A 27,832-nucleotide genomic window follows, 5' to 3' on the forward strand; every position below is an offset into this window, starting at 1 on the left:
CACCAGCGGATTTCTATGGCCTCCGAGTCCCAGTCGGCGGACATTGGCGGCTACTGCGTGGTGACACTCTTAGTAGACGGGACCGTGTACGATCATTTTAAACTTCTGGTCCTGCCCCACCTCTGCGCTGCCGTTCTACTGGGGTTAGATTTTCAGTGCCACCTTAAAAGTGTTACGATGGCGTACGGTGGACCCCTCCCCCCACTCACAGCCAGCAGCGCACCAGGTGCAACCTCTCCACACTCAGTCACCCCCCCCCCACACTGTTTGCTAACCTCACCCACGACTGTAAGCCCATCGCCACAAAGAGCAGGCGATACAGTGCCAGGGACAGGGTTTTCATTAAAACTGAAGTGGAGCGGCTCCTGAAGGAAGGGATTATTGAGGGCAGCACCAGCCCCTGGCGAGCCCACGTTGTGGTCGTTAAGACCGGCGAGAAGCAGCGCCTGGTCATCGACTACAGCCAGACTATAAATCGCTACACCCTGCTGGACGCTTACCCACTCCCCCGCATAGCTGATATGGTCAACCAGATCGCGCAGTACCGCGTCTTCTCGACCATTGACCTGAAATCAGCGTACCACCAGCTCCCTATCCGCCCTGAGGACCGCCAGTATACTGCCTTTGAGGCAAACGGCCGCCTCTACCACTTCCTTAGGGGTCCCTTTGGCGTCACCAACGGGGTCTCCGTCTTCCAAAGGGAGATGGACCGGGTGGTCGATCAAAATGCGTTGCAGGCCACTTTCCCATATCTGGACAATGTGACCATCTGCGGCCATGACTTGCAGGACCATGACGCAAACCTCGAAAAATTCCTCTGCACCGCCCAACTCCTGAACCTGACGTATAACAAGGAGAAGTGCATATTCCGCACAACCCACCTCGCCATCCTTGGCTGTGTTGTGGAACACGGAGTCATCGGTCCCGACCCCGACCGGATGCGTCCCCTTATGGAACTCCCACTGCCCCAAGGCCCTGAAGAGGTGCCTAGGGTTTTTCTCCTATTACGCCCAGTGGGTCCCCCTACTATGCGGACAAGGCCCGTCCGCTGATCAAGTCCACCTCTTTTCCCTTGACGGCAGAGGCCCGCTTAGCCTTCCACCGTATCAAGGAAGACATTGCCAAAGCCACCATGCACGCAGTGGGCGAATCCATCCCCTTCCAGGTGGAAAGTGACGCGTCCGACTTTGCCCTGGCCGCTACCCTTAATCAGGCGGGGAGACCCGTGGCCTTCTTTTCACGAACCCTCCAGGGCCCGGAGACCAGACACTCCGCTGTTGAGAAGGAGGCCCAGGCTATTGTGGAGGCTGTGCGTCATTGGAGGCACTACCTGGCCGGAAAACAATTTACCCTGCTCACTGACCAGCGTTCAGTTGCTTTTATGTTTAACAACAAGCAGAGGGGCAAAATCAAAAACGACAAGATCTTGAGGTGGAGAATCAAACTTTCCACCTACAACTACGAGATCTTGTACCGGCCCGGGAAGCTCAATGAACCCCCGGATGCTCTATCGCGTGGCACCTGCGCCAGCGCACAGATCGATAGACTACGGGCCCTCCACAATGACCTCTGCCACCCGGGGGTCACCAGGTTCTTCCACTTCATCAAGGCCCGCAACCTGCCTTACTCCATTGAGGAGGTCAGGACCATGGCCAGGAACTGCCAAGTCTGCGCTGAGTGCAAACCGCACTTTTATAGACCAGACAGGGCTCACCTGATAAAAGCCACTCGCCCCTTCGAGCGCCTGAGCGTTGAATTTAAAGGGCCTCTCCCCTCCTCCGACCGCAATGTGTACTTCCTCAACATTATTGATGAGTACTCCCGTTTCCCGTTCGCCATCCCCTGCCAGGACATGTCCAGTGCCACGGTCATTAAATGTCTGAACGACCTCTTCACCCTGTTCGGTTTCCCCAGCTATATCCATAGCGACCGGGGCTCATCGTTTATGAGCGACGAACTCAGTCAGTACCTGCTCGCTAGGGGTATTGCCACAAGCAGGACCACCAGTTACAACCCCCGGGGGAACGGACAGGTGGAAAGAGAGAATGCGACAGTTTGGAAGGCCGCCCTGCTAGCCTTAAAGTCTAGGGGCCTTCCGACCTCCCGCTGGCTGGATGTGCTCCCCGATGCGCTCCACTCTATTCGGTCACTGCTCTGCACTGCCACTAACACCACCCCTCATGAGAAAATGTTTGTCTTCCCAAGGAAGTCCACATCGGGGACATCGCTACCGCCATGGCTGACGTCCCCAGGGCCGGTCCTACTGAGAAGACATGTGAGAACCCATAAAACGGACCCCCTGGTCGAGAGGGTCGACCTCCTCCACGCCAACCCCCAGTATGCTTACATTGCGTACCCGGACGGGCGGGAGGCCACAGTCTCCATACGAGACCTCGCACCCTCGGGGGCCCCAGTAACCCACTACCTACCCCCCCCCCCACGATCCAATATCCAACCCCAGCAGACGGCATGCCTGGGCCCCGCGACGCACTCGACACCCACGAGGACTACACACCAGTGCCCCAGCCTACGCGGGACTCGACGCCGGAAGCTTCACTACCCCTGCCGTCGCCACGTCGATCACAGCGGCAGACAAGACCTCCGGAGAGACTCCAATACACAAACTTTTAATACACTTCACCCCGCCGGACTCATTTTAAACAAGGGGTGAATGTTGTAAACCACTGTTATACCTGCCTGTGGGTGTGTTTGTATCCCACTGTGTACATGTCTGTACATGCCTCGGCTGACTCCTCCCACGAGTCCAGGTATAAAGGTGACTGCTCCACAGTCCCTCTGTATTCTGGACTGGTCGACCACTCGAGGCACACCTTCATTCTCTTGTTAATAAAAGCCTGTTAGTTACTCGCTTAACCTCAGTCTTTTGAGTAATTGATAGCGCATCAATGGATGGCTACTTGGAGACAAGGGCTATCCCGAGGACTTGGCTAATGACGCCATTGAGGAGGCCAGCCAACGAAGCTGAGGAGCACCACAACTCCAGTCACATGTCCACCAGATCCATTATTGAGCAAACCATCGGCTTGCTGAAGATGCGCTTCAGATGCCTGGATAGATCAGGTGGAGCCCTACAGTACTGAGCAGCCAGGGTCTCCAGAATCGTCGTGGTTTGCTGTGCACTCCACAACATGGCACAGCGTCGTGGCTTGCAGATTCCTGAGGACCAAGTGGCTCCTCACATACATGAGGATGAGGCTGAGAAGGGCGAAAACGAGCATCCTGCAGAGGCCCAACCAACGGCAGCATTATGTGAGAACATTGCTGCCCAGGATGCAAGGAACGCACTCATCCTGGCCAGATTTGCTTAGCCTAGTAAATCAAACTCTTTTTGCCTCATAGCTTCTTACCGGAGCATCGACAATGGCCAAACCCTGCGGATTCTGAGCTATTTGACCAGCAGCCTGACAACTGCAAGTAATCCTAAGCCCTCAATGTGAAAGCCCCATTCGCGAAATGACACACGCCAGAACTGCAGCAGTTGCCATCAGAATTTTTATGCAAAACTGATGGCATTTTTACAAAATACACATTTCACCCAAGCGACTACCCTTGTGACTAATTGTGCTTTATTTTCCTCTTACGCGTGCTCCTACGTAGTGGTTCCCCTGTGGCTTCAGCAGATGTGGAGGCCCCTTGCTCACTTTCCTGCTGCTCCGGTCTCGACAACTTTGGCGGGCGTCCTCTGGGGTGGCGAGCCTGTGAGGGCTCATCAGCAGTCTGCTGCTCCTGCGGCTGTGCAGGGGTTGAGACCTCTACCTCCGTTGGGTGTGGACTCCGGCGGGGCTCTGACCGAGGGCTCTGCAGTGGCATGGAAGTGTGAGCGCTTGGAGAGGAGCCCCCACTTCCTTGAGGTCTGCCACCAACCTCCCTCTCATGGGTCAGGTCCCCCTCAGTGCCTGCAAGTGGCTTGAGAGCACCTTGCTGCACATCAGGGGGGCCATGGGGACCCGTACCTGCACTGGAAGTCCTACTCAGAAGGACTTCCATGAAGGTCTGGTTTCTCTGTTCAATAGATGCTCATCACTCAAGAGATGTCATTCTAATCTGAACAATCACCATGTTTTCCATACCCTGGCGACTAACCTCCTCCATGGCCGTAGCCCTCCTCTCCTCTACCGTAGCCAGCCTTACCCGGAGGCAGCAATCATTTCCACGTAGGTAGCCATCCTTTCCGTGTTGATGCGTTCATGCGCCACTGACTCCACAAAGGCTCTGTTCATGTTCGCTATGGATTCCTCCATTCGCTCCACACTTGCAGCGACCCTGGAGGCAAAACCTGCCAGAGACTCCTGCATCTGTGCATGGAGTTCCATCACCTCTGATCTCACGGATGGACCCAGAGGGTCGACATGCAGCTGAGCTGAGCTGGCAGAGTCCTGCGCTCTCCGACGAGGACTCTCCACTGCTGTTCCTGTCTCCACAATCTGCTGATGCTCACTTGTGAGCTGTGATACACCAGGTGACAACACTACTCTATCTCGCGATGGTCCCACCGAGGTGAGAGTGTCTGCACTGGTGCTGGGTGCGCTTATTTCTGCTGACGCTGCGCCCTCAGAGGTTGCAGGTTCCTCTGAGGAGTCTGGCATCTCAGGCTCTTCCTCCTGCACACTGGGGACGGGGGCTCTCGATGGTCCTGTGGGGGAGTCAAGGAAAAAGTTAGAGATGTGATGCCAAGGTTACATGCACATTGCATTTTGCAGATGATCATAAGTCCATATGATGTAGCTTCAGAATCATTATCAGCGACTCATGCGATGCCAATGAGAGAGATGGAAAACTATTCTGTCACCAGCTTGCGGGGATTCACCTGTCTGTCCTTCCCCAACTTCCGCATCTCTGTCAGCCCAGACAATCTCCAGGACGGCTTCCTCCCAGGGGGTGAGCTGGGCTGCTGAGGGCGGCCCTCCTCCTGTCCTGGCTCACACTCTCCTGTTGAGTTCTCGCCTCCTGCAATGAGGGAGACAAGTGGAGGTTGAGTAAGAATGAAGGAGTGAGTGTAGAGATTGCATAGCATAGATACTTAGGAGACAAAGATGGAGTGAGGTTGCAAGACCAAGAGCCCTCCCTGTGTGTTGTCAGTTGTGTTCAAAGCATCAGAGTGAGAGGGAGTGTGAGGGCTGCATGGTCGAATAGTTAGGTGAATGTGAGCATAGGGAGGGAATGGGTAAGGGTGCATGGATGAGAGTGTCAAGTGGAGGAAGAGATTGCTAAAGCTGAGTGCTGGTGAGGAAAGGCAATGGGGATCAGATTGAGGGTGATGGAAACTTCATGCAGTACTTACTTTTCCAGTGCGATGAAGGTCATGGAATCTTTTCCTGCACTGCATCCAGGTGCGCCGTGTGAGCCCCAAGGAGTTGACTTCCCCAGCCACCTGTAGCCACACAGCCTTGGTCTGACTGGGAGGCCTCTTCCTCCCTGAAGAAGGGAACAGGACCTCCCTGTGGGCCCTAGCACCATCCAGCAATGCCTGGAGTGAAGCCTCATCAAATTTTGGGGCAGCTCTTGCCCTCCTGCTGACCATTGCTCCTGCAGGCTCCCGTGCCATCTGAACCATTCTCTGCTACCTAAGGCTAAAGGGATCAAGGGGTATGGGGAGAAAGCAGGGACACGGTACTGAATTTGGATGATCAGCCATGATCGCATTGAATGGCGGAGCAGGCTCGAGGGGCCGAATGGCCTACTCCTGCTCCTATCTTCTATGTTTCTATTAATGGTGAAGTTTGGAAGCCTGCAGAAGATGCAAGGCTTGCTGTGGACCTTAAAAGCAGCAGCAATGAAGTCATATTCTGCGACTTTCTGACTGGAAATACTCAATTGCCAAGGGTTCCCACACGCTGGAAATCAATTGGCCAACTGAGTTAAAATTGCATCAATCTCACAGACCCATTTAGATTTGTGTGGGAAACACTAAATTCGGGGACCCGACAATTCCCCGCATCCGAGTTAAAATTGACCCCATAGTATCCACTCCTCAATACCAAATCTCCGATCAGTGTTAAATACCACCCCAGCCCACCGGCCTCCCACAATCCCTTGCCTTGTCATGCTATTGTCCTGCTCAGAGTCTTCACACTGGTGCTTCAAACTTGGAGTGTAATTTGCTCCGGGCGATTCTGCTGGAGTATGTCCCTCCTTACTTTCTCTGACTTGTGGGCAGTCCCCACGCTTTCCTGTAACACTGCCAGCCACCTATCTTCTCTCAGGTGAGACCACCAACCTCTGGAACTCTTGCTCCAGAATCCTCTCTCCCTCCCTGGCCTGTCGTATTGTCCCCTCCAACTCGCTCATACTCCAGAGTGGGGGGGCTAAAACAAGCCCTCAACTAACTGCAGGTTTGACCACAGCTGCCAACACGGTCACCTGGCTGGAGCACTTCACAGATTGCTGTAACCCGAAACAAGGTGCAACCACAGGTGCTCTCACCAAGACCATTTAAACCACATTTGCTCTCAATCGCCCACCTTCCAGTTTGAGCAAGGCCACCTCCCCTTGAAAGATAGGGCTACTTGTGCTGGTTCACTGACATTTAAAGTCACATTGGGAACCAAATTGTTGCAGAAACGCCGATGGGAATGTAGCCTCCCCAGTCCCCACTCATTGCCAAGGTAGCGACCACTTGCTCCCTTCTTCTTCGTAGGCAGTCCCTCGGAACTGAGGATGACTTGCTTCCACATTAAAAATGAGTTCTCAGGTGAGTCCAATGCGGGACCTACAGTCTCTGTCACAGGTGGGGCAGACGGTGGTTGAAGGGGCGGGTAGGTGGGGTGCTTAGCTTCCGCTTGCTCCTGGCGAAAAGGCTCGAGGTATTCGGTGCATTCCCGGATGCTTCTCGTCCACTTTGTGGGGTCTTGGGCCAGGGGTTCCCAGGTATCGGTGAGGATATTGCACTTTTTCAAGGAGGCTTTGAGGGTGTCCTTGAAGCGTTTCCTCTGCCCACCTGGGGCTCTCTTGCCGTGTCGGAGCTCCGAGTAGAGTGCTTGTTTTGGGAGTCTCGTATCGGGCATGCAGACGACGTGACCCGTCCATCGGAGCTGATCGAGCGTGGTCAAAGCTCCGATGCTGGCCTGAGCAAGAACACTGACATTGGTGCGCCTATCCTGCCAATGGATTTGCAGGATCTTGTGGAGGCAGCGTTGATGGTACTTCTCCAGTGCTTTGAGGTGCCTGCTGTACATGGTCCATGTCTCTGAGGCATACAGGAGGGCGGGTATCACTGCTGCTCTGTAGACCATGAGCTTAGTGCCAGGTTTGAGGTCCTGGTCTTCAAACACTCTCTTCATCAGGCGACCAAAGGTGGCACTGGCACACAGAAGGCGGTGTTAGACTTCGTCGTCGACGTCTGCCCTTGTTGACAGTAGGCTCCCGAGGTATGGAAAGTGGTCCATGTGACCAAGGTCTTGTCGTGGATTTTGATAATCAGGGGGCAGTACTGTGTGTCGGGGGCAGGTTAGTAGACGACTTACGGATGTTCACACACACACACACACATTTGAATGTCACAATCCCTGGATTCCCTTCACCGCTGGCCTAACACAATGTGAGCTCTTAGAAACATAGAAGATAGGAGCAGGAGTAGGCCATTCGGCCCCTCGAGCCTGTTCCGCCATTCAATGCGATCATGGCTGATCATCCAAATTCAGTACCCTGTCCGTGCTTTCGCCCCATATCCCTTGATCCCTTTAGCTTTGAGAAATATATCCAACTCCTTCTTGAATATATTTAATGGATTGGCCTCTACTGCCTTCTGTGGTAGAGAATTCCACAGGTTCACCACTCTCTGGGTGAAGAAATTCCTCCTCATCTCAGTCCTAAATGGCTTACCCCTTATCCTTAGACTGTGACCCCTGGTTCTGGACTCCCCGATCATCAGGAACATCCTTCCTGCATCTAGTCTGTCCAGTTGTCAGAATTTTATAAGTTGTGCAGTCCTTGACCAACAGAGGCGTTGCTATGGTGTCTCTCTGCGCGCAGACATACACAAAAAAATACAATTCAAGTGGACACAAAGCGTGTAACTGTGTTTGTATCCGCTGTGCAAAAGGCAGGACGAGGAGAAGAAGCAGGGAGAAACATAGAAGATAGGAGCAGGAGTGGGTCATTCGGCCCCTCGAACCTGCTCCGCCATTCAATGCGATCATGGCTGATCATCCAAATTCAGTACCCTGTCCCTGCCTTCTCCCCATATCCCTTGACCCCTTTAGTCTCAAGAAATATATCTAAATTCCTTCTTGAACATATTTAATGAATTGGCCTCTACTGCCTTTGTGACATTGTGCAATGCAAAGCCCTTGCAACAATGTGGAAATTGGCCAAGAAACAAAAGAGCAGGCAGTTTAATAAATAAATAAATAAATGCAAGTAATTGAGAGCAGAAGCCGAGCCTCCCGCACTCACCTGGATGGGGCGCCCAGGGCGGCCCCTCACTCACTCACCTGGAGCCAGAGCCCGGTGCCCAGAGCAGGCGCGCGGCCACTCACCTGACCGCGCCACCCAGCTGCGCCTGCGCACACCGCAAGCTGCAGCCAGCCAATCCACTGGCCGGCCGCCCGCCAACAATTTGCATATCACCCAACCCCCAACCAACCAATCGTCATCCTTGAAACCGTCCAACCTGATTGGCCGCAGCCGCACGTCAGTCAAGCTGACGAGCCACCAATGGCGATGCAGCTCCACCTTCCCCTCCATTGAAGGCGGGCCCGGGGTGACTGAGTTGCTCCTCCGGCACTGCTGCTGTTGTTGATCTGCCGTCGGCTTTGCCTTTCCGCACTGCGAGGTAAACAACGGGCTTTCCCCATTCTTCGGTTATGTTTTGTGTGTGAGGTGCCGCTGCTTTATTCTACTGTGAATTTTTATTTAACAATAAGCCCTCAGCGAGAGAGAGGTTGCAGCGTTTTGTTGAATTGTCTGACTCGCTGTCCAACTGGTTCCAGCCTGTTCTCTCTGGCTGTGGCTGTCTCGCTGCTGCTCTGATCAGGCTGGGATTCCTGGGCTGTGTTTAAGGGCTGCGTTTATTCCAGTGCTATGTGTGATCATAGAGTTATAATGACACAGGAGGAGGCCATTCAGCCCATCGAGTCCATGCCAGCTCTCTGTGGCGCAATCCCCTCTATCGCCCATAACCCTGCAAGTTTATTTCCCTCAAGTGTCTATCCTTCTTCTTAGGCAGTCCCTCGGAACCGAGGATGACTCGCTTCCACATTAAAAATGAGTTCTCGGGTGACTGATGAGTCCAATGCGAGACCTACAGTCTCTGTCACAGGTGGGGCAGATGGTGGTTGAAGGGGCGGGCGGGTGGGGTGCTTGGCTTGACGTGCGCTCCTTGCGCTGCCTGCGCTTGGCTTCCGCTTGCTCCCAGCGAAGAGACTCGAGGTGTTCGGCGCTTCTCCTCCACTTTGTGCGGTCTTGGGCCGGGGATTCCCAGGTGTCGGTGGGGATGTTACACTTTTTCAAGGAGGCTTTGAGGGTGTCCTTGAAGCGTTTCCTCTGCCCACCTGGGGCTCTCTTGCCTTGCCGGCGCTCCGAGTAGAGCGCTTGTTTTGGGAGTGTCGTATCGGGCAAGCGGACAATGTGACCCGTCCATCGGAGCTGATTGAGCGTGGTCAGATCTTCGATGCTGGGGATGTTGGCCTGAGCAAGAAGTGCCTATCCAGTCTCCCCTTGAAAACATCGAGTGTCTCCGCTTCCACCACTTCCGTCGGCAGCAAGTTCCAGGTCCTCGCCACTCGCCGCATAAAAACGTTTTTCCTCACATCCCCTCTGTATCTCTTGCCCCAAAACCTTAAATCTGTGTCCACTAGTCCTTGTACCATCAACTAGTGGGAACAGCCTTTCCCCGTCTAGCCTATCCAAACCCGTCATAATCTTGTACACCTCTATCAAATCACCCCTCAACCTCCTTTGCTCTAATGGAAACAAATCCAGCTTCTCCAACCTGTCCTTGTAGCTAAGATCCCCCATCCCCGGAACCATTCTGGTAAATCTCCTCTGCACCCTCTCAAGGGCCTTCACATCCTTCCTAAAGTGTGGTGACCAGAACTGGACGCAATACTCCAGTTGTGGCCTAATCAGTGCTTTATAAAGGTTCAGCATAACTTCTCTACTTTTGTACTCAATACCTCTAGTTATGAAGCCCAAGATCCCATATGCTTTGATAACCACTCTCTCAATATGTCCTGCCACCTTCAGGGACCTATGCACATTAACTCCCAGGTCCCTCTGTCCCTGCACACTCTTTAAAACTGTGCCATTAAGTGTATATTGCCTCTCCCTGTTCCTTCTGCCAAAATGCATCACCTCACACTTCTCTGTATTAAATTCCATCTGCCCATTCTGCTAGCCTTTCTATGTCCTGTTGCAGTCGATTGGTATCATCCTCACTGTTTGCCACACCCTCAAGTTAGGTGTCATCGGCAAATTTAGAAATTCTACTCTGTATTCCAATATCCAGCTCATTAATATATATCACAAAAAGCAGTGGCCCCAGCACTGACCCTTGGGGAACACCACTGTCTACCATCCTCCAGTCTGAAAAACAGCCATTTACCACAACTTGCTGTTTTCTGTCCTTAAGCCAATTCCTTATCCAAGCTGCCACTGACCCACCTATTCCATGAGCCTCAATTTTGTTAACCAGCCTTCTATGTGGTACTTTGTCAAACGCCTTCCAAAAATCCATGTAGACAACATCCATTGCATTCCCTTCATCGATCCTCTCTGTTACTTCATCAAAAAATTCAATTAGATTAGTCAAACATGATCTTCCTTTTACAAACCTGTGTTGGCTCTCCTTAATTAGCTTAAACCTCTCCAAATGCCTGTTAATTTTTTCCTTGATTATTGTTTCTATAACTTTACCCACCACTGATGTTAAACTGACCGGCCTGTAGTTACTAGGATTGTCCTTACACCCTTCCTTGAACAATGGTGTCATATTTGCCACTTTCCAATCCTCAGGCACCTCCCCCGCATCAAGGGAAGATTGGAAAATTATGGCAAGCCCTTCCGCTATCTCCTCTCCCAATTCACTTAGCAACCTGGGATGCAAGCCATCTGGACCAGGCGACTTATCCACTCTAAGCATACCCAGCCTTTCTAGTACATGCTGTCTATCAATTTTCACCCCTTCCATCGCTTCTACCTTTTCCACTTCTACCGATATTGTGTCAGCATCCGCCTCCTTAGTAAACACCGATACAAAGTACTCATTGAGTATTCTAGCCTTGCCCTGCACCGCTAAGCATATATCACCTTCTTTGCCTCTAATAGGCCCCACCCTGCCTCTTACTACCCACTTGCTGTTTACATGCTGTATTCTAGTGCTGTGTGTGTTCATTGCTGTATTCCAGTGCTGTATTCCAGTGCTGTGTGTGATCAGTGCTGTATTCCAGTGCTGTGTGTGTTCAGTGCTGTATTCCAGTGCTGTGTGTTCAGTGCTGTATTCCAGTGCTGTGTGTGATCAGTGCTGTATTCCAGTGCTGTGTGTGATCAGTGCTGTATTCCAGTGCTGTGTGTGTTCAGTGCTGTATTCCAGTGCTGTGTGTGTTCAGTGCTGTATTCCAGTGCTGTGTGTGATCAGTGCTGTATTCCAGTGCTGTGTGTGTTCAGTGCTGTATTCCAGTGTTGTGTGTATTCCAGTGCTGTATTCCAGTGTTGTGTGTATTCCAGTGCTGTATTCCAGTGCTGTGTGTGTTCAGTGCTGTATTCCAGTGCTGTATTCCAGTGCTGTGTGTGTTCAGTGCTGTATTCCAGTGCTGTATTCCAGTGCTGTGTGTGTTCAGTGCTGTATTCCAGTGCTGTGTGTGATCAGTGCTGTATTCCAGTGCTGTGTGTGTTCAGTGCTGTATTCCAGTGCTGTGTGTGTTCAGTGCTGTATTCCAGTGCTGTGTGTTCAGTGCTGTATTCCAGTGCTGTGTGTATTCCAGTGCTGTGTGTATTCCAGTGCTGTATTCCAGTGTTGTGTGTATTCCAGTGCTGTATTCCAGTGCTGTGTGTGATCGGTGCTGTATTCCAGTGCTGTGTGTGTTCAGTGCTGTATTCCAGTGCTGTGTGTATTCCAGTGCTGTGTGTATTCCAGTGCTGTATTCCAGTGCTGTGTGTGATCAGTGCTGTATTCCAGTGCTGTGTGTGATCGGTGCTGTATTCCAGTGCTGTGTGTGTTCAGTGCTGTATTCCAGTGCTGTGTGTATTCCAGTGCTGTATTCCAGTGTTGTGTGTATTCCAGTGCTGTGTGTATTCCAGTGCTGTATTCTAGTGCTGTGTGTATTCCAGTGCTGTATTCCAGTGCTGTGTGTATTCCAGTGCTGTATTCCAGTGCTGTGTGTATTCCAGTGCTGTATTCCAGTGTTGTGTGTATTCCAGTGCTGTATTCCAGTGCTGTATTCCAGTGCTGTGTGTATTCCAGTGCTGTATTCCAGTGCTGTGTGTATTCCAGTGCTGTATTCCAGTGCTGTGTGTATTCCAGTGCTGTATTCCAGTGCTGTGTGTGTTCAGTGCTGTATTCCAGTGCTGTGTGTGATCAGTGCTGTATTCCAGTGCTGTATTCCAGTGCTGTGTGTGTTCAGTGCTGTATTCCAGTGCTGTGTGTATTCCAGTGCTGTATTCCAGTGCTGTGTGTATTCCAGTGCTGTATTCCAGTGTTGTGTGTGTTCCAGTGTTGTGTGTGTTCAGTGCTGTGTGTGTTCAGTGCTGTATTCCAGTGCTGTGTGTATTCCAGTGCTGTATTCCAGTGTTGTGTGTATTCCAGTGCTGTGTGTATTCCAGTGCTGTATTCCAGTGTTGTGTGTATTCCAGTGCTGTGTGTGATCAGTGCTGTATTCCAGTGCTGTGTGTGTTCATTGCTGTATTCCAGTGCTGTGTGTGAACAACTTTAACAATACTGTAGTACTGTGCAAAGAGCTGATTTGATTTTTATATATATTATACATATTGCACTGAGGTATCCATCTAAAGAAAGAAAGGCTTGCATTTCTATAGCACCTTTCGTGACCACCAGACATCCCCAACAATGTTCCCTCTAATTTTATTTGGGCTGCGAGGTTCAAAGTTCCGCGCTTCCGCGGTTTTCTTATTGTAAAAGCTGGTGAGCTGGCTGCGCGGGGCCTCCAGAGCGCTGCACGGCCACACAGCTTACTGGGAACATTGCTCCCCCATGAAGTACTTTTTGAAGTATAGCCACTATTGTAATGTAGGCAACGCGGTAGCCAATTTGCACACAGCAAGCTCTCACAAACAGCGATGATGTAAATGACCCGAAAATCTGTTTTAGCGCTGTTGGTTTGGGTATAAATTTTGGCCAGGACACCGGGGAGAATGTAAGAGATAGGAGCAGGAGTAGACGACCTGGCCTTCCCTGCTTTTCTTCAAATAATGCCATGGGATTGTTTACATTCTCCTAAAGACAGACGGGGCCTCGGTTTAACGCCTCAACAACAACTTGTTCCTCAGCCTGGCGGAATGTGTGAAGCGGTGTTCCACAAGGATTGGTGCTGGGACCACTGTTGTTCATCATTTATGTAAACGATTTGGACTTGGGAATCGAAAGTTCAATTTCAAAATTTGCGGACGGCACCAACTTCGGGGAACAGTTGATACAAAGGAGGACTGTGAGAAAATACAGGAAGATATTAATAAACTTGCTGAATCAGTGTGTAACTGACAAATGAACTTCAATATAGATAAATGTGGTTTGAAGAGTAAGGAGGCCACATACACCTTGGAAAATAAGTGCCTAAATGGGATAGAGGAAAACAACAGCAACAACTTGTACTTATATAGCACCTTTAAAGTAGTAAAATGTCCCAAGGCGCTTCACAGGAGTATTAAAAGACAAAAATTTCGACCCCGAGCCACATAGAGAAATTTGGGCAGGTGACCAAAAGCTTGGTCAAAGAGGTCGGTTTTAAGGAGCGTCTTAAAGGAGGAAAGAGAGGTAGCGAGGCGGAGAGGTTTAGCCAGGGAATTCCAGAGCTTAGGGCCCAGGCAACAGAAGGCACGGCCGCCAATGGTGGAGCGATTATAATCAGGGATGCTCAAGAGGGCAGAATTAGAGGAGCGCAGATATCTCGGGGGGAGGCGGGTGGGGTTGTACGGCTGAAGGAGGTTACAGAGATAGGGAGGGGCGAGGGATTTGAAAACAAGGATGAGAAAAGGTAACTGCGGGTACGGTACACAAATCACTAAAATTAGCGACACAAATTAATAATCCATTAAAAAAAAAAGCAAACAAAGCAGTGGGATTCATTGTTAGCTGGTTCGAATTGAAAAGCAGAGAAGTGATATTAAAATTGTATTGAACTTCGGTAAGATCACACATGGTGTACTCTGAACAGTTCTGGTCTCCATATAATAAAAATTAATATAGAGGCTTTGGAGAGTGTGAAAACATTTTTACTGGGATGATACCAGAACTGAGAGGTTATCTATCGAGAAAGATTGAACAGGCGGGGGCTCTTTTCTCTAGAAAAGAGAAAGCTGAGGGGAGACTGATCGAGGCCTTTAAGATTATGAAAGGGTTTGATAGGGTAGACATGGAGAAGATGTTTCCATTCGTGGGGGAGCCCAGAACTAGGGGCCATAAATATGAGATAGTCACTAATAAGTCCAATCGGGAATTCAGGAGAAACTTCTTTACCCAGAGCGTCGTGAGAATGTGGAACTCGCTACCACAGGGATTACAGGAAACTCTCGATTTACCAGCACCTAAATAACCGGAAATCTCGGTTAACCGGCAAAATTCAGGAGTAGGTTCAGGTAAGTTTTACTTCATATTAGTGGCCGTTCCTGGATCTGTGGCCGTGTAACCGGGGTTCCTGCACCTGTTGCTAAGCAACAGGGAAGCCTGGATCTGTTGCTGTGTACGGGGCTCTCGTACCTTTTAACTATACCTCTCTGTAATCCGGACTTTTTGATAAACCGGCACCACGCCGGTCCCGTCGGTGCCGGATAAAAAAAGAGTTTCCTGTAGTTGAAGCAAATTGTATAGATGCATTTAAGGGGAAGCTAGATAAGCATATGAGGGAGAAAGGAATAGAGGGATATGCTGATGGGGTGAGATGAAGAGAGGTGGGAGGAGGCTCATGTGGAGCATAAACACTCACATGGACCTGTTGTGTTGAATGGCCTGTTTCTGTGCAGTACATTCTATGTAATCTTCTTAGGCAGTCCCTCAGAACCGAGGATGACTTGCTTCCACGCTAAAAATAAGTTCTCAAGTGACTGATGAGTCCAATGCGGGACCTACAGTCTCTGTCACAGGTGGGACAGACGGTGGTTGAAGGGGCGGGTGGGTGGGGTGCTTGGGTTGACGTGCGCTCCTTCCGCTGTTTGCGGTTGGCTTCCGCTTGCTCCCGGCGAAGAGGTGTTTGGTGCCTTCCCGGATGCTTCTCCTCCACTTTGTGCGGTCTTGGGCCAGGGATTCCCAGGTGTCGGTGGGGATGTTGCACTTTTTCAAGGAGCCTTTGAGGGTGTCCTTGTAGCATTTCCTCTGCCCACTAGGGGCTCTCTTGCCGTGTCGGAGCTCCGAGTAGAGCGCTTGTTTTGGGAGTCTCGTATCGGGCATGCGGACAATGTGACCCGTCCATCGGAGCTGATCGAGCGTGGTCAGAGCTTCGATGCTGGGGATGTTGGCCTGAGTGAGAACACTGACGTTGGTGCGCCTATCCTGCCAATCGATTTGCAGGATCTTGCGGAGGCAGCATTGGTGGTACCTCTCCAGTGCTTTGATGTGCCTGCTGTACATGGTCCATGTATCTGAGGCATACAGCAGGGCGGGTATCACTACTGCTCTGTAGACCATGAGTTTGGTTTGGGTTTGAGGTCCTGGTCTTCAAACACTCTCTTCCTCGGACGACCGAAGGCTTCACTGGCACACTGAAGGCGGTGTTAGACTTCGTCATTGACGTCTGCCCTTGTTGACAGTAGGCTCCTGAGGTATGGAAAGCGGTCCACGTTGTCCAAGGCCTCGTCATGGATTTTGATAGTTGGGGAGCAGTACTGTGTGGCGGGTCAGGTTGATAGAGGACCTTTGTCTTATGGATGTTTAGTGTAAGGCCCATGCTCTCGTATGCTTCAGTGAAGGTGTTGACGATGGTTTGGAGTTCGACCTCAGAGTGTGCGCAGATGCAAGCGTCGTCTGCATACTGTAATTCGATGACAGAGGATGGGACGACCTTGGATCTGGACTGGAGGCGACGGAGGTTGAACAGTTTCCCGTTTGTTCTGTAAATTAGCTCCACTCCAGTGGGGAGCTTACTGAGGGTGAGATGTAGCATTGCAGCCAGGAAATATCGAGAAGAGCGTTGTTGCGATGACACAGCCTTGTTTGGCCCCGGTCCATACATGAATTGGTTCTGTGGTGGATCCGTTGGTCAGGATCACAGCTTGCATGTCGTTGTGAAGCAGGCGGAGAATGGTGACAAACTTTTGGGGGCAGCCGAATTTGAGGAGGACACTCCATAATCCCTCACGGTTGACAGTGTCGAAGGCCTTTGTGAGGTCAAAGAAGGCCATGTACAGTGGTTGGTGCTGTTCCCTGCATTTCTCTTGTAGTTGACGCGCGGTGAAGAGCATGTCAATTATGCCCTTTTTAGTGGGCGGAATCTGCATTGCGACTCTGGGAGGAGCTCTTGGGAGAAGACGATTGAGAAGGATTCTTGCGATGACTTTCCCTGTGGCAGACAGCAGGGAGACTCCTCTGTAATTACTGCAATCGGACTTGTCACCTTTCTTGAAGATGGTCTGAGGATTGGGAGCAGTTTAGGATTCAGCAAAGGAGGACAAAGAGATTAATTAAGAGGGGGAAAATAGAGTATGAGAGTAAGCTTGCAGGGAACATAAAAACTTAATAAAAGCTTTTATAGATATGTGAAGAGAAAAAGATTGGTGAAGTCAAGCGTAGGTCCCTTGCAGTCAGAATCAGGGGAATTTATAATGGGGAACAAAGAAATGGCAGACCAATTAAATACATAATTTGGTTCTGTCTTCACAAAGGAGGACACAAATAACCTCCCAGAGATGTCGGGGAACATAGGGTCTAATGAGAGGGAGGAACTGAAAGAAATCAGTATTTGTAGGGAAATGGTGTTAGGGAAATTGACGGGATTGAAGGCCGATAAATCCCCAGGGCCTGATAATCTACATCCTAGGGTACTTAAGGAAGTGGCCCTAGAAATAGTAGATGCATTGCTGATCATCTTCCAGCATTCGATAGACTCTGGAACAGTTCCCATGGATTGGAGGGTAGCTAATGTTACCCCACTATTCAAAAAAGGTGGTAGAGAGAAAACGGGGAATTCTAGACCGGTAAGCCTGACATCGGTAGTGGGGAAAATGCTAGAGTCCATTATAAAAGATGTAATAGCAGAGCACTTGGAAAACAGTGACAGGATCGGACAAAGTCAACATGGATTTACAAAAGGCAAATCGTGCTTGACTAATCTACTGGAATTTTTTGAGGATGTAACTGGTAGAATAGATAAGGAAGAACCAGTGGATGTGGTGTATTTGGACTTTCAGAAGGCTTTCGATAAGGTCCTGCATAAGAGATCAGCGTGTAAAGTTAAAGCACATGGGATTGGGGGCAAGGTACTGACTTGGATAGAGAACTGGTTGGCAGACAGGAAGCAAAGAGTTGGAATAAATGGGTCTTTTTCCGAGTGGCAGGCAGTGACTAGTGGGGTACCGCAGGGATCGGTCCTAGGATCCCAGCTATTCACAATATATATAAATGATCTAGACGAGGGAACTAGATGTATTGTCTCCAAGTTTGCAGACGACACAAAGCTGGGTGGGCGTGCGTGTGTGCTGTGAGGAGGATGCCGAGAAACTCCAGTATGATTTGGACAGGTTGGGTGATTGGGCAGATGCATGGCAGATGCAGTATAATGTGGATAAATGCGAGGTTATCCACTTTGGTGGCAAAAACAGGAAGGCAGATTATTATCTGAACGGCAATAGATTGGGAAAAGGGGAAATGCAACGAGACCTGGGTGTCCTTGTGCACCAGTCGCTGAAGGTAAGCATGCAGGTGCAGCAGGCGGTTAAGAAGGCAAATGGTATGTTGGCCTTCATAGCGAGAGGATTCGAGTACAGGAACAAGGATGTCTTGCTGCAGTTGTACAGGGCCTTGGTGAGACCGCACCTTGAGTATTGTGTGCAGTTTTGATCGCCTTATCTGAGGAAGGATGTTCTTGCCATGGAGGGAGTGCAGCGAAGATTCACCAGACTGATACCTGGGATGGCAGGAATGACGTATGAGGAGAGATTGTGTCGATTGGGCTTATAATCGCTGGAGTTTAGAAGAATGAGAGGGGATCTCATTGAAACTTATAAAATTCTAACAGGACTAGACAGACTAGATGCAGGAAGGATGTTCCTGATGGCGGGGGAGTCCAGAACCAGGGGTCACAGTCTAAGGATAAGGGGTAAGCCATTTAGGACAGAGATGAGGAGGAATTTCTTCACCCAGAGAGTGGTGAACCTGTGGAATTCTCTACCACAGAAGGCGGTGGAGGCCAATTAATTAAATATGTTCAAGAAGGAGTTGGATATATTTCTTAAGGCTAAAGGGATCAAGGGATATGGGGAGAAGGCAGGGACAGGGTACTGAGTTTGGATGATCAGCCATGATCTCATTGAATGGCGGAGCAGGCTCGAGGGGCCGAATGGCCTACTCCTGCTCCTATCTCCTGTGTTTCTGTGGTCACGATTACAGCGTCTCTGAGATCCCCTGGCATGCTCTCCTCCTTCCAAATAAGAGAAATGAGTTCATGAATTCGCGCCAGTAGTGCTTCTCCGCCATGTTTTAGTGCCTCGCCAGGGATTCCATCTGCTCCTGAGGCCGTAGGTGGCCTTGACTGCGCTTTCTCCACCCACCATCTGTTCTTTAGGTCGTGAGTTTTTTGTTGGACCTCGGCCTTCAGGCGTCCGTAGAGCTGCTTTCTTGCTCTCGAGTTCTGTTGCTGTTTCCAGATCAGGAATGCCCTGCGCTTGCGGCTTATTAGCTCCTGGATCTCCTGGTCATTCTCGTCGAACCAGTCTTGGTGTTTCCTGGTCGAGTGACCGAGCGTCTCTTCACAGGTGCTGATTATGGAGGCCTTGAGTGCAGACCAGACGCTGTGGGCAGTCTGTTCCTCTGCATCACTGGGAGTCGCCAGGTTGGTTGTGAGGTGCAGGCTGAATAGGGCCCTCTTAGCGGGGTCTTTGAGAGCTCCAGCGTTAATTTTCCTGCGGCATTGTTTCTGTTGCCGCTGCTGTTTTGGGGCTACTTTGATGGAGATGACAGAGCGAATTAGGCGGTAGTCTGTCCAGCAGTCGTCAGCTCCTGTCGTGATGCGGACGTCCTTGCGGTCCCTCGCTCGGACGATGACGTAGTCCAGCAGATGCCGGTGCTTGGAGCGAGGGTGTTGCCATGAAGCCTTGTACTTGTCTCTCTGATGGAACAAGGTGTTGGTTATGACAAGGCCATGTTCTAAGCATTTCGTCAGGAGGAGGGTACCGTTGGAGTTGGCTTTCCCTGCCCCCTGTCTGCTGATCACACCTCCCCAGAGGTCTGTGTCCTTTCCAACTCTGGCGTTAAAGTCGCCATGGATGATCAGCTTGTCGCCCGTTGGGACTCGGGACAGGGATTGTTCGAGGCTGGAGTAGAATTCCTCTTTGGTCTCGTCTGTGGCTTCCAGTGTTGGGGCGTATGCACTGATGACCGTAGCGCACTGGTTCCGGGCTAGGGTGAGCCGCAGAGTCATGAGGCATTTGTTTATTCTGCAAGGGGAGTCTCTGAGACGTTCAACTAGCTAATTTTTTATGGCGAAGCCTACCCCATGGAGGCGGCGTTCTTCTTCAGGTTCGCCTTTCCAGAAGAAGGCGTAACCACCGCCTTGCTCCTTGAGCTGGCCTTTCCCTGCCTGCCGGGTTTCACTTAGGGCGGCGATGTCTATGTCGAAACGTCTGAGCTCCCGGGCAACGATAGCAGTACGGCGTTCCGGTCTGTCGCTGTTGTGGTCATTATGGTGTTGAGTTAACACCTGATCGAACACCCAGACATAGACGCCACCAGTGCTTTGTTCGAATCAAGGTTCTCCACCCCAAACATTAATCCTTTACCCTTCCCACAGACCCACCCACAACACAAGCACCCCTCGCTGTGAAGGCTATAGCTCAATTCTGTAGTTACTAAAGTCATTGTTCAGACCAGAGGATTGCAGAGTGCCCCAGCACAAGCAGGAGGTGATCTTCACAAAGACTGCCTTGAGCTTCTTTGGAATAGGAAAGAGAGCAAAGATAGAGCGGTCCCAGTGGGAATGGGAGTTAGAGGCACAGGGGGAGATCAGGGTCATTCATACTTGCAAAGAGAGAGACGTTCAGCGAGGTCTCTTTGGTCGGTCTCTCCAGTGTAGAGGGGCCCGCACTGTGAGCAGCGAATGCAGTACACTAGGTTGGAGGAAGCGCACATGGCTCGCTGTCTCACACGGAAGGAGCGTTAGGGGCCCTGGTTGGTGGTGTGGGAGGAGGCGAGTGTGCAGCTGTTGCATCTCCTGCAGTGGAAGGTGTTGGGGAAGGAGAGCAGGGATTGAGAGTGGTGGAAGAGGGAACAAGGACAGCACGGAGGGGAAAACATGCTACGTTGTGCCGGTGGCAGAGGTGCAAGATGGAACACCTCTTCCCATGCAACTGCCTCAGGCCCCAAACACTCCTGCCATGTATGACAGCACTTTCCATGTCCTTCCTCTGTTCTAGGAGTCAATGCTCCCTGTGCAGTCTCCTCCACATTAAGGAGCCCAAACACAAAGTAAGTGACTGCTTTTGCTGAACATCTCTGTTCTGTTGGCATCTTTTTATTTATTCGTTCATGGGATGTGGGCGTCGCTGGCAATGCTAGCATTTATTGCCCATCCCTAGTTGCCCTTGAGAAAGTGGTGGTGAACCGCTGCAGTCCTTGTGGTGAAGGTACTCCCACAGTGCTGTTAGGGAGGGAGTTCCAGGAATTTGACCCAGCGACGATGAAGGATCAGCCGATATACTTCCAAGTCAGGATGGTGTGTAACTTGGAGGTGGTGGAGTTCCCATGCACCTGCTGCCCTTGTCCTTCTAGGTGGAAGAGGTCGCAGATTTGGGAGGTGCTGCCGAAGAAGCCTTGGCGAGTTGCTGCAGTGCATCTTGTAGATGGTACACACTGCAGCCACGGTGTGCCGGTGGTGGAGGGAGTGAATGTTTAAGGTGGTGGATGGGTTGCCAATCAAGCGGGCTGCTTTGTCCTGGATGGTGTCGAGCTTCTTGAGTGTTGTTGGAGCTGCATTTCCCCATCTATCACCATTTAAATAATACTCTGCCTTTCTGTTTTTCCTACCGAAGTGGATAACTTCACATTTATCCACGTTATACCGCATCTGCCATGTATTTGCCCACACCTTGTCCTCTAACAGTTAGTAAGCAGTTTGCAGGTCATTGCACTCCCTTACTCCCTCGCTATGACTGGTGCATCCATTGACTCGCCCCGTCCTTTCCCTCGTGTTCTATTTTTCTAAACTTACTGACATGAATCTTGTCATTCACGTGGAAATGACTTATGTAATAATACTGGGCGGCCTGCTGGTGGCACTGTCCAGGGAGAGTATAAATACTTGGGCACGGGCCCAGCTTGCTCAGGACATTCTTTAACAGGAACTAGTGAAGGACACAACTAGACCTCCATGTTGAAAAACAATTGATTAAAGCTCTGTTTAATACTCAGGCCAGGTGCCTCGTAGTTTTCTTGCGTCACTTACTAAAAGAAATGTTTGTCTTTCCGTCTTCAGTTCTGATGAAGGGTTACACACCCAGAATGTTAATTATAGGCCTCTTTATAAACACTGACTCACCTGTTGTGTATTTCCAGCCTTTTCTGACTTTATTTATACACACACAGCAGGCTGAGAGGTCTGGTTCGTTCAGTTTAGCAGCCAGTTCAGAAGAGTGGTGTTTAGTTAATGGCTGCTGATTGCAAAGAAGAGGATTTCGCAAGGGACAAAGTTTCCCCACTTATTTTCAAGTTTAAAAAATGTGAATGTGTCTATGCGTGCGTTTGTGTGTCTGTGTGAGAGCGTGTGATTTTAGCTTCGAGCTTTGGGGCATCGGTACATTTGAAATGTATACAAGAGAAGTTTCTTGCTCAGTATGTTTCCAGCCAAACAAGGAAGGAAGCCGTGCCAGATCTGATTCTGGGGAATTAAGTAGGCCAAGTGGATCAAGTTTCAGTGGGGCAGCATTTGGGAAATAGTGATCACAATATCATTGGGTTTAGAGTAGCTATGGAAAAGGACAAGGAACAATGAAACGTTAAAATATTCAGCTGGAAACATAGAAACATAGAAGATAGGAGCAGGAGTAGGCCATTCGACCCCTCGAACCTGCTCTGCCATTCAATGAGATCATGGCTGATCATCCAAATTCAGTACCCGGTCCCTGCTTTCTCCCCATATCCCTTGATCCCTTTAGCCTTAAGAAATATATCCAACTCCTTCTTGAATATATTTAATGAATTGGCCTCAATTGCCTTCTGTGGTAGTGAATTCCACAGGTTCACCACTCTCTGGAGGAAGAAATTCCTCCTCATCTCTGTCCTAAATGGCCTACCCCTTATCCTTAGACTGTGACCCCTAGTTCTGGACTCCCCCGACATCAGGAACATCCTTCCTGCATCTAGTCTGTCCAGTCCTGTCAGAATTTTATAAGTTTCAACTGGAGGAGGACTAATTTCAGTCAGTTGAAAGGGGATCTGGCCCAGCTGGATTGGAGTCAAAGATTGGCAGTTAAAACAGCAAATGAGCAATGGGAGGCTTTCAAAGAGGAGATGGTTCAGATACATTCCCACGAGAGGGAAATGAAGGGCATCCAAAGCTAGAGCTCCTTGGCTGACTAAAGCTATAGAAATTAAAATGTAACAGAAAAAGCAGGTATATGATGGGTGTTGCATTCGCTATACAGCAGAGAACCAAGATGAATACAGAAAATATAGAGGAGATCTGAAAAGGAAATGAGCGATAACGAGAGAGTCTGAGAATAGATTAGCGGCTAACGTAAAAGGGAGCCCAGAATAGTAAAAGGGTAATCAAAGGAAGGGTGGGGCCGATTAGGGACTAAAGGAGATAACCTTGTGGAGGCAGATGGCGAGGCTGAGGTACTAAATGAGGACTTTGCATCTGTCTCACCAGAGAAGAGGCTGCTGCCAATGTCACAGTAAAGGAGGAGGCAGTAGAGGAATTGGCTTGGATTAAAATAGATAAAGAGGAGGTACTTAAACAGTTGACCGTGCTCAAAAGTATAAAAGTCACTCGCTCCGGATGGGATGCATCCTAGGTTGCTGAGGGAAGTAAGGATGGAAATAGCCGAGGCTCTGGATACAATCTTCCAATCCTCCTTAGATAAGGGAGTAGTGCCAGAGGATTGCAAGTGTTACACCCCTGTTCAAAAACAGGGCGAGGAATAAACCCATCAACTACAGGTCTGTCAGCCTAATGTCCGTGGTGGGGACATTTTCTGGGACAAAATTAATTGTTACTTGGAAAAATATGGGTTTATAAATGACAGCCAGCACAGATTTGTTAAAGGCAAATCGTGTTTAACTAACTTGAGTGAGTTCTTTGATGAAGTAACACAGAGAGTTGATGAAGGTAGTGCGGTTGATGTTGTTTATATGGACTTTCAAAAGGCCTTTGATAAAGTACCACATAACAGACTTGTTAGCAGAAATGAACCCCATGGGATTAAAGGGGCAGTGGCTGTGTGGAGATGAAATGGGCTAAGAGACAGAAAGCAGAGGGTAGTGGTGAACGACTGGAGGGGTCGGGATTGGGACCACTGCTCTTTCTGATGTATATTAATGATCTGGACTTGGGTATAGAGGGAAACAATTCTAAGTTTGCAGATGATACGAGACTAAGAAGTTTAGTAAACAATGTGGAGGATAGTAACAGATTTCAGGAGGACACGTCCAAACTGGTGAAATGGGCAAACACATGGCAGGTGAAATTTAACACCGAGAAGTGTAAAGTGATGCCTTTCGGTAGCAAGAATGAGGAGAGGCAATATAAACTACATGGTACAATGTTAAAGGGGGTGCAGGAACAGAGAGACCTGGGGGGGTGTGCACACAAATTGTTGAAGGTGGCAGTACAAGCTGAGAAGGCTGTTTAAAAAAACATATGGAGTCCTTAGCATAGCGTACAAAAGCAAGGAGGTTATGCTAAACCTTTTATAGAACACTGATTAGGCCCCAGCTGGAGTATTGGGTCCAATTCTGGGCACCGCACTTTAGGAAGGATGTCAATGCCTAGGAGAGGGTGCAGAGGAGATTTACTGGAATTGTACCAGGGATGAGGGACTTCAGTGATGTGGCGAGACTGATGAAGCTGGGGTTGTTCTCCTTAGAGCAGAGAAGGTTAAGGGGAGATTTAATAGAGGTGCTCACAATTATGAGGGGTTTGATAGAGTAGATAAGGAGAAACTGTTTCCAGTGGCAGGAGGGTCGGTAACCAGAGGACACAGATTGAAGGTCATTGGCAAAAGAAGAGAGGGGAGATGAGGAATTTTTTTACACAGCGAGTTGTTGTGGTCTGGAATGCGCTGCCTGAAAGGGCGGTGGAAGAAGATTCAATAGTAACTTTCAAAAGGGAATTGAATCAATACTTGAAAAGAAACGACTGCCATGTGTTTGCCCATTTCACCAGTTTGGACGTGTCCTCCTGAAATCTGTTACTATCCTCCACATTGTTTACTAAACTTCTTAGTTTCGTATCATCTGCAAACTTAGAATTGTTTCCCTCTATACCCAAGTCCAGATCATTTATATACTGGGGAAAGAGCAGGGGAGTGGGGCTAATTGGATTGGTCTTGGTGCACAGGCACGGTGGGCCGAATGACTTCCTTCTGTGCTGTATGATTCTATGAATATGGAGTTAGGTGAATCTAATATTCTGAAAGGGTTTTGTGAAAGATTATTTTCACTGGTTGGCGAATCAGTAACAAGGGGACAGACTGGGGGTTATTGCGAGAAGAATGAAGATTATTTTTTTCTACAGCCGGTTAATAGAATATGGTATGCTTTACCACCACTATTGATCGAGACATAGGTTGCAACATCATTTAAAGGGGAATTGGACAACTATGTGAGGATATGGAGAAAGAAATGGGATTGGAGTAGATGGCTCCAGTCAAAGAGCTGGCGCAGGCGTGATGGTCTCTTTATGTGCTACAATCTCGAGGGTGTCGCAGGATTGTGTTCTGAGGAAAGGTTAGAAATACTTGGATGTTTCACCCGGGAAAGGATATGAAGGTGGAAGTTTGGATACAAATGAGTGGCTTGCTCGGCCACTGAAGATGGCTATTGACAGACATCCACGTTGGTATGGGACTGAAGTCACCATAGCATCCGAGAGAGGCTGTTTCCCCCTGGCTGGAGAGTCTAGAACCAGGGGTCACAGTCTCAGGGTAAGGGGTCGGCCATTTAGGTCAGAGATGAGGAGGAATTTCTTCACTCCGAGGGCGGTGAATCTTTGGAATTCTCGACCCCAGAGGGCTGTGGAGGCTCAGTCGTTGAGTATATTCAAGGCTGAGATCGATAGATTTTTGGGCACGAAGGGACATGGGGATCAGGTGGGAAAGCGAGGTTGATGTAGAAGATCAGCCCTGATCTCATTGAATGGCGGAGCAGGCTCGGAGGGCCGTACGGCCGACTCCTGCTCCTATTTCTCATATCCAAACCAAGTAGGGACAGGAGTGTAACAATAGCAAAATACTGCAGATGCTGGAAATCTGAAATAACAACAGAAAATGCTGGAAATACTCCTCCATGGATGCTGCCTGGCCTGCTGAGTATTTCCAGTATTTTCTATTGTTATTTCATGAGTGAAGCAGTTGGATTTTTAAGACAATCCAACAGCTTCAGGGTCACTTTTACTGATGCCAGCTTTTTATTTCCATATTTTTTAGACTGAACTCAAATTGTCAAACTGCCCATGGTGGGATTTGAACTTGAGTTCTCTGGATTTAGCCCAGTAACAACCACTAGGCTACAGTACGCACTAATTGGGATAAGTACTAAGTTGAACAGAAAAGGTTAATCATCACTATTACACAGACATATAGAAACATAGAAGATAGGAGCAGGAGTAGGCCATTCGGCCCCTCGAGCCTGCTCCGCCATTAAATGCGATCATGGCTGATCATCCAAATTCAGTACCCTGTCCCTGCTTTCTCCCCATATCCCTTGATCCCTTTAGCCTTAAGAAATATATCCAACTCCTTCTTGAATATATTTAATGAATTGGCCTCTACTGCCTTCTGTGGTAGAGAATTCCACAGGTTCACCACTCTCTGGGTGAAGAAATTCCTCCTCATCTCAGTCCTAAATGGCTTACCCCTTATCCTTAGACTGTGACCCCTGGTTCTGGACTCCCCGACCATCGGGAACATCCTTCCTGCATCCAGTCTGTCTAGTCCTGTTAGAATTTTATAAGTTTCAATGAGATCCCCTCTCATTCTTCTAAACTCCAGCGAGTACAAGCCCAATCGACCCAATCTCTCCTCGTACGTCATTCCTGCCATCCCAGGTAACAGTCTGGTGAATCTTCACTGCACTCCCTCCATGGCAAGAACACCCTTCCTCAGATAAGGCGACCAAAACTGCACACAATACTTGATATACCTATCAATTCGTCCAATAAAAAGCGACGAGTTAGGAACGTAACTAAAGGTTTTTATTGACTAAATAACAGAGCCCACCCTCGTGGGTGATCGGGTCCAACAAGGAGGAATACCAGCCAGTCGACTACCTTTATACCTGGGCAGGTAGGTGGAGCCATGGGCGGAGTCGGAGGTGGTCAGCCCAGGTATAACAGCGCGACAAGAGGCGACCTCGTATCGTGATACAACAGTGATAACGGTGATAACAATACAACAGTGATAACTATAGTGTAACGATAAAAGTGGTTTACCACATTCACCCCTTGTTTAGATTTGAGTCCGGCGGGGTGAAGTGTACTACCAGTTCTGGTATGTCAGTCTGTCCGGAGGCCTCGTAAGCCTCTCCGATCGTCGCAGCGGCGGTGCTGCATTATCCGGTGTTAGTGCTGGTGTCTGCGTGGTCGGCGAAGGCTCGTGGGGTTCCGGCATGCCGTCTACCTGGGCTGGAATTGGGGGGGTGGTGGGGGGGGGGGTAAAGGTGGTGTCTCCGGAGTGCCCGAGGGTGCGAGGTCTCGTAAGGAGACAGTGTCCTCCCGCCCGTCTGGGTAAGCCACGTAGGCGTACTGGGGGTTGGCGTGCAGGAGGTTCACCCTCTCGACCAGGGGGTCTGTTTTATGGGCCCTCACGTGCTTTCGCAGCAAGACGGGCCCCGGAGAGGTCAGCCAGGTTGGTAGAGTGGTTCCCGTAGTCGACTTCCTGGGGAAAACAAACATTCGTTCATGGGGGGTGGCGTTAACGGCAGTGCAAAGTAGTGACCGGATGGAGTGCAGCGCTGTCGGGAGGACTTCCTGCCAGCGGGAGGTTGGGAGGCCCTTAGACTTTAAGGCTAAGAGGACGGCCTTCCATACCGTCGCGTTCTCTCTTTCCACCTGGCCGTTCCCTCGGGGGTTGTAGCTGGTGGTCCTACTTGCTGCAATACCTCTCGCTAGTAGGAACTGACGGAGTTCCTCGCTCATGAAAGAGGAGCCCCGGTCACTATGTATATAGTTTGGGAACCCGAACAAGGCGAAGAGGTCGTTCAGGCATTTAATGACCGTGGTACTGGTCATGTCTGGGCAGGGGAAGGCAAAGGGGAAACGGGAGTACTCATCAACAATGT

General features: G+C 49.9%; 2 protein-coding genes across 3 annotated transcripts in view; one reads left to right on the forward strand and one right to left on the reverse strand.

Annotated features, from left to right (window-relative positions):
* Nucleotides 1-8,527, reverse strand: part of LOC147120848 (butyrophilin-like protein 2) — a 46,315-nt gene extending 37,788 nt beyond the window's left edge. Inside the window, exon 1 of one of the 2 annotated variants that reach the window (XM_085979193.1) lies at nt 8,454-8,527. The gene's annotated coding sequence lies outside the window, so the exon portion shown is untranslated. Of the gene's footprint in view, nt 1-8,415 lie in introns of both variants that reach the window. The other variant, XM_085979192.1, reaches the window with a different exon arrangement.
* A 157-nt stretch (nt 8,528-8,684) lies between these two features.
* LOC147120849 (CD276 antigen homolog) overlaps nt 8,685-27,832 on the forward strand; it is a 91,104-nt gene continuing 71,956 nt past the window's right edge. Inside the window, exon 1 of the mRNA XM_085979197.1 lies at nt 8,685-8,794. The gene's annotated coding sequence lies outside the window, so the exon portion shown is untranslated. The remainder of the gene's footprint in view (nt 8,795-27,832) is intronic.

This window comes from Somniosus microcephalus, chromosome 3, assembly GCF_052327205.1.
Source record: "Somniosus microcephalus isolate GS21.2 chromosome 3, FLI_Smic_1.0, whole genome shotgun sequence".
In the NCBI taxonomy this organism is placed as follows: domain Eukaryota; kingdom Metazoa; phylum Chordata; class Chondrichthyes; order Squaliformes; family Somniosidae; genus Somniosus; species Somniosus microcephalus.